Source organism: Sciurus carolinensis, chromosome 9 (genome assembly GCF_902686445.1).
Source record: "Sciurus carolinensis chromosome 9, mSciCar1.2, whole genome shotgun sequence".
Taxonomy (NCBI): Eukaryota; Metazoa; Chordata; class Mammalia; order Rodentia; family Sciuridae; genus Sciurus; species Sciurus carolinensis.
Genome location: NC_062221.1, coordinates 94,469,525 through 94,476,951, shown reverse-complemented (window position 1 = coordinate 94,476,951; position 7,427 = coordinate 94,469,525). Strand labels below are relative to the sequence as shown.

The following is a 7,427-nucleotide window of genomic DNA, read 5'->3' as shown; positions in this document are numbered from 1 at the left end:
CTAGCAACATATAAAAAGAACCTTAAAAAGTTCATAGCTTTTGACCTCACAATTCCACTATTGGGAATTTATCTGTAGGAACAAAAGCTGTAAGTTCATATCTTTATAAAACAGTGGCATATTACTAATAAAGTCTTGCAAGCAATCTACTTGTGCAGCAGTTAGCCTAAGGATGATTAAACAATGTCAGGTGATATGAGAGAATCTATGAACAACACAAATATGAGACTGTAGAAAAGTAAATGCAAAACTTTCTTAAATACAAACACACATAAAGTGATGACTAGATAAAGCCAATACGTCAATACGCCTAACTAAAGAAGTAATATAGACAAATAATTCTTCAATATGAAAGGAAATTTTTTAATGTTTAACACCTTACTGAGGTAATTTACATACCAAAAACCTCATTTGTGTACTATCCAATACTTTTATGCACATTTATAGAATGCTTTTATAATTACATAAACTGTTCCTTTTTTCAATTAGCAATAATCATGCCTCAGATAAACCTCATTGGCTATGATACTACCACTGCACACAGCTAAACTGTTCCCTTTTAAGAAGACAAGGCTAGAAATCAGTAGATCTAATTACCTAGTACAAAGAAAGAGGAGTCACATTTTTAAAGTTTACCCAAGTTGGAGCATGTATCAGAATTTTGTTCCTTTTTTTTTTTCCAGTACTGGGGACTGAACCAAGGGCTTCACGCATGCTAGGCAAGTACTCTCTTATTGACCTACATCCCCAGACCTTTCTTCTTATTTTGAGATAGGGTCTCGCTAAGTTGCCCAGAGTGGCCTTAAACTTGTGATTCTTCTTCCTCAGTCTCAGAAGTAGCTGGGATTACAGGCTTGCGCCACCAGATCCTAGCTGAGAAGTCACGTTTTCATTTGTTTAAGACCATTAAGAAAATTGTTGCTACCAAGCTCATGAAATAAACATAGTTTCAAGTAATCAATTTGTATCTAATATTGAAATAAGTATTGAAGCAGTCCAAAAACATTTTTTAAAAAAATCTGACCCTATTGCTGGTAGTAAATTTCCTTTTTACTTCTCAGTCTACATAACTGGGACATACATATTCTCTACCTACTGATCCTAACAAGTTTAAAATTACCATGTCTAATGTCTGGTCCAGAGCCTACAGTCTCCATTGCATTCTACTTTGGTAGGAAGAAGGGAATAATGTTATTTAAATTGACTTTTTTTTTTTAATTTTTTTTTTTTTTTCTTTTTTGGTACTGGGGATTGAATCCAGGGCACTTAGCCACTGAGCAACATCCCCAGCCCTTTTTTTTAATTTTAATTTTTTTTATTTTTCACTTAGAAACAGGGTTTTCCTAAGTTGCTTACAGCTTTATTAAATTGCTGAAGCTAGCTTGGAACTCAAAATCCTCCTGCTTTAGCCTCCTGAGCCAGAAATTATAGGTATGTGCCACCGTGCCCAGCTAAATTGGCTTTGTTCTTAAGAATAAATGTGGAATGAGACAGACATCATTACCCTGTGTACATGTATGATTACACAAATGGTGTGAATCTACATCATGTACAACCATAGAAATGAAATGATGTACCCCACTTGTGTACAATGAATCAAAATGCAGTCTGTAAAATATAAAAAATTAAAAAATTAAAATAAAAGAATAAATGTGGAATGGTGGGGGAGACAATGGCTTTGTATTTAGACTTGAATTTGAATCCCATCTCTTTTATTAATTATTCTGAGACTTATTTGCCACAGTTACCTCATCTGTAAAATGGGACTAATGTCACTTACTTTTAGGGTGGTAACTGGCATGATGAATGTAAAGTACTTAGCACAGTAGCTGGAATGTTAATGAGGCTCATTCACTAGAATAACTCATAATTATTAATTCTGTTATATTAGCATATATCCAAATACACATAAGCCTTGTTTCACAGACCATGTCAACTTAAGAAAACCAATTAAGGGCATGAGCTACAATTAAAGAATTACTTCAGCACCCCTCCTGTTCCTGAGACACCTTTGCTCTACCACTCAGGCTCTGCAGCATTCCAAAACTGAAGGATAGCCCATCACCTCCTGCTTGGATGTGTGTGCCTGTCCATGAAGTTGTTTGTGAAGGGTGCCTCCCCGATAGTCTTCCTCTAGCATTGATAACCTGTCTCACAAAGGGCCACCCCATCCCAAGCATTTGGGATGCTTTTTCCCAACTACATAACTTTTCCCAAAGGACAGTCTTATCTCTCGAGGGAATAACCAGCCAGGCTGACCTGTGGTTGTAAAGTTAAACTTCCATCGCCTTGACAGGAAACTTACCAACCTATTTGCTAGAAATTCCCATATCCGCCTGTTTCAACTGTGCCTCAAACATTTTTGAGATTTTCCCAGTGTATTTTGGTTATATTTGGTTATGAATCACTCAGCTTCCTCCAAGGACACTGCTGTAACTCTGTGTGTGTGCTTGTGTGTGTTTTGTGTGTGTGTTGTGTGGCTGTGTTTGTGTATGTTTGTGTTTTCTTCTTAGATGCGGGCTTAAAAATGTTTCTTTCTGTTCAAATGAGAGTTGTCAAAGATTTCTGTATTGAGAGCCTGAGCTTCACTTTTGCAGAAAAGAAAGTAAAGTTTTGTTTTTATACATCTAGAACAAAATCTAGGAGCTCCATTGTCTAAAGTGATCAGGTTTCTGAGGACTGAGAGAGGAAAGACCTAAATGTGAGGGAGAGGGGGGTGGAAGAGTCCATAAATGTGAAGCTACCAAGTTCTCACACAAGGAATAACATGGTTCACCTTGGAAATGTACATGTTGCCAATGACCATGATGCAGGCATGATCGGAGGTCCATATTCAAATTGCCAGTAACTTTCAAGATTCCTATGGATCCTGAGATAAAATTAAATTTTCTATCAAGTAGAAATTGAATTTTTTTTTAACTTTCATGAATGTTTGTGGGGACAACAGATTGATTTGATTTGGAAAACTTCAATGTTTACTTTTCTTTCATTTTGAGGGCATGCAGTAAATCATGTTGACTACTCTCCCATTTCAGCTGCATACAACTGGCAGGGAAGATCACCAGACCTACGATTGAGAAGTAGTATTACTCTACTTACTTCCTTGAGAAGCTTTCTCAACAAGGGGTTGTCTGGAAAGCAAAGACATTTATACAAAACAGATTTTCTTTTTTTGGAGTTTACATGATTGGATTCGATCATCTAAATAAAATTAGATGTTGTCTAACATGGCAAATTGTGAATTCTAAGCAAAGTACAAGAGATAACAAGTATGGTGCAGCAAACAAGAGCTTGGGAAACAGAAATATAGGTCTTGACACCTTGGACAAGTCGTCTATTCCTTCTCAGGCTTGGTATTTTCATCTGGAAAATAATGACATTGAACATGTTTTTCCTCTGGTGATGTGAAAAAAGTAAATACAAACTCAAAGACTTGTGACCTTCAGGAAATGCACATTTTATTCTCTGTTATAACCACAGTTGGCTTCTTTTGATCTCCCCTACTTTTAAATAAATCGTGTTGCTATATAACACACAGGAAAGAACATCATAAGCTTAGAGCTTGATGAATTATCACAGAAAGTTCGCTTTCTTATACCCACCATGGAATCCAGTAATAGGACATAGGCATGGCAGAGAAACTCCTCCTTGTGTCCCCTCCCAATCATTCCTTCTCTGCCTCCTCCCCTAATGTAACCACTCTCTTGGCTTCTAACCATCATTTAGAGCTGCCTGATTTTAAAATGTAATACATATTGAATCATACAATATATGTCATTTGGTGGCTTCTTTCATTTCTTTCATTATGTGGTGAAATTCATTCTGATTTTGCATTAATCTGAGTTTGTTCATGTTCATTGCTGAAGAGATTTTCCACTGTCTAAATGTGGCATATTATATTAAACCTTTCTTATGCTGATAAACATTGTGTTGTTTCCAGATAGAGGCTATTATGAACAGTACTGTGACCATTCATATGCATGTGTAAGCATTTCTCTTGGAATTATAGATAGGAGTCAAATTGTTCCATGTAAATGTGCAGTTTTTGCTGTCAAAGAGTTTTCCTAAGAGCCTGTGCCAATTTTTTCTCTCAAAGCAGCTTAAGAGCTGGATTTCTACATTCCATATTTTCTGTTGACAGAGAAGGATTTCTCTCACTGTGACCTGATTTACATTTCCCGGATAATTAGTGAGGTTCAATACCTTCTCACACATTTATTGATCATTTGATGAAAAGCCTGCTCAAAAGTCTTTGAGTATTTTTTACCATTATATTGTCTTGTCTTGTTTATTTTTTTACAAGAAATTCTTCATATAAGAACTTTTCCTACTCTGTGCCTTGCCTATTCACTATATTAAAGATTTTTTTCTAGTCGAACATGTGAATACCTTATCTCTATCAGGAGTAAACACTAGAGAAATTATTGCATATGTGTATTGTGTATGTATAAATTGTTGTATATTTTGTACACAAAATAGTGTGATATTCAGAACCACAAAAACTTAACAGCAACTTGAATATCATCAACATAAGAATACTAATTTGTCATGTGTTGATGCAATGATAATACATAAATGACACGTTATAATCATCTGAATTATTAAATGCTGTAAACAACATAGACTAAAAAAAGTCAAGGAATAACTATGAGAAGCAGAGACAAAATCTAAACAGTTGTTGTCCTACTTATTTATTATAATATAAATTAAACTCAGGATAGTGTTTTCCTTTTGGACTGAGAGGAAATATGAAGAGGAAGGGCACTCAGGGTCAGAAAAGTACTGGTAATGTTCTACTCTCAGCTGGTGGGCTCATGCCTGTCCATTTCATCATTCCTTCATGACTCTGTGATGTTACATGGCATTAAATTTACCTATATTATAGAACTGAAACCTTTTTTAAAAAAGATGTTTTTCTGACTGAAGGAAAGTTTCTAAGTCTAATGTATCCCAATTTGCCAATCTTGTCTTTTACAGTTAATGTTTTTGCCATGCTATATCATTCCTTACCCAAGACCATGAATATATTCTATGCATTCTTTCAGAAGCTTTATTTTTTAACTTTCATATTTGGTCCCATAACTGACTTTTTAATATGACGCTAAAAGGGGTCTTTATTTCACTTCGGCTTTAGAAATTAGTTCTAGTGGTACAGAATCCTAGTACGCTTAACGATGTTTCAGCTCTGAAGTTTGGTGTCATTTTGATGCTCATGGTTCACTTTCTTTGAGAATTCAAGTGTCAATCTCATTGCTGCTATTTTGAAGGTTATGCATCTTCTTCCTTTAGCCTGTATTAATATTTTTGCTTTGTCTGTGATTTTTAGCAATTTTGGTTAAAAAAACACACCTATACACTGTTTCCTCTGTATTTAATTTGCATAGAGCTTATGGCTTTATTTGTGACTAGATTCTATGTAACATTCTGTTATTTTATCTTCTAATTTTGTCTGTTTTGCCTACTTCACCTGCTTTTAAAACTTCTGCTACATATATGTTAAATATTGTCACTATTTTTCATATCTTATCTTTTTAAAAAGATTTTAAAATGTTTTCCACTCTCTTTTTTCTTTGTGCTTTGTACTAGATATTTTCTCTATGTTCACTAATTAATGTTTTAATCGGTTGCATCTAATCTGCATCTATTTGGTTTTTAATTTTAATTATATACTTTCAAATTATAGAATTTCCATTTGAAGAATTTTTCAATATTTTTTAATTGGCATAGAATCATTGTACATATTCACAGGGTACAGTGGGATGTTTCAACGCATGAATACATTGTGCAATGGTCCAATTGGAGTAATTAGCATTTCCATCTCTTCAAACATTTATTATTTCCTCACGTTGAGAACATTAAAATGTCCTCTTTTTTAACTATTTCAAAATTCACAAAAATTAATGTTAACTGTAGTCTCCCTATTATAGGACAATCAGAATCTAATCCTACTAAATGTATTTTAGTATTCAGTAACCAACCCTTCTCTGTCTCCCCTCCTCCCTATACTTCCTAGCCTCTAGTGACCTCTATTCTATTTTCTGTCTCTCTGAGATCACCATTTTTAGCTTTCACATAGAAGTAAGAGGATATGCTATGTGTCTTTCTGTGCCTGGATTATTTCACTGACCATAATGTCCTCCTGCCACAAATGACAGAATTTTGTTCTTTTGTCTGGCTAAAAATATTCCACTCTGCAAATACACCATTCATCTGTTGATGAACACCTAAGTTAATTCCACATCTTGGCTATTGTGAATAATGCTGCAATAAGCATGGAAAGACAGGTATCTCCAGATATCTCTTCAACATACTGATTTCATTTCCTTTGGATATACACCCATAGTGAGATTGCTGGGTCATAATAACAGTTCATTTTTAGTTTTCTGAGGAAACTCCATGTTTTCATAATTGCTATACTAATTTACATTCCCACCAATAGTGCACAAGTTTCTCCTTTCTCCACATTCACACCAATATTTATTATTGTTGCCTTTATGTTAGCCCTTCTAACTGGGGTGAATGATATTCAGTGTGATTTGGATTTACATTTCCCTCATAATTAGTAATGTTGAGCAGTTTTTCATATACTTGTTGGCCATTTGAACGTCCTTGGAAGTTTTTCTACACATAAGATCATGTTTTCTGCAGACACTATTTGACTTCCTTCTCTCCAGTTTGGTTACAATTTCTTTCTTTCTCTTGCTTAATTGCTCTAACCAGGACTCCCAGTATGAGATTGAATGAATCATTAAAGTGGAAATCCTTGTCTTGTTCCAAATATTAGAGGAAGAGCTCTCATTTTTTTCTGCATTCATGATACCAGCTGTGGGTTTCTCATGTATTGTCTTTATTGTGTTGAAATATGTTTCTTCTTTACCTAATTTATTAAGAAATTTTATCATGAAGATATGATGAATTATCAAATGTTCTTGAGCTATCTATAGTCCTAGAATTAGAACTAAAAACTACTACAAATGTCCAGAAACAGAAAAAAAAACTTCTATATTTTAAATATTCTATTACATTAATATGAGGTGTTAATTCCATGTGCCACTGATACCCCCAAATAACTGAAAATCGGTTGACATTAGCCTCACACTAAAACTGCAGGATCACCAAGATGTCAGGTTCTCATCTGTAACATTAAATTACCCTTGCCTTTACAAGAACTCCCATGATAAGATCAGTAGATGTTTTCAATGTCTGCCTGCCCTTGATTTCCTGATTGATAAAAATTTTATAAAAATTTCCATCATGACTAAATCACCAACTATGTGTGGTACCATAAAAAAGAGCAGAAAATGTACCAATTCCATCAGCCTCAAGGCAGAGGGTTTCCCAACTGGTTTATTATGTTTTTACCATCCATTTAATCCAGATTGCTATGAAAACTCAACTCAAATGACCATTATATCTTCTTCCTTTTC

At 34.6% G+C, this 7,427-nt stretch overlaps 1 non-coding gene across 1 annotated transcript; it reads right to left on the bottom strand.

Annotated features, from left to right (window-relative positions):
• Positions 1–407: 407 nt before the first annotated feature.
• Positions 408–546, bottom strand: LOC124993822 (U4 spliceosomal RNA). Its single transcript, XR_007110344.1, has one exon. It is a non-coding gene; the product is annotated as a U4 spliceosomal RNA (small nuclear RNA).
• Positions 547–7,427: the final 6,881 nt, after the last annotated feature.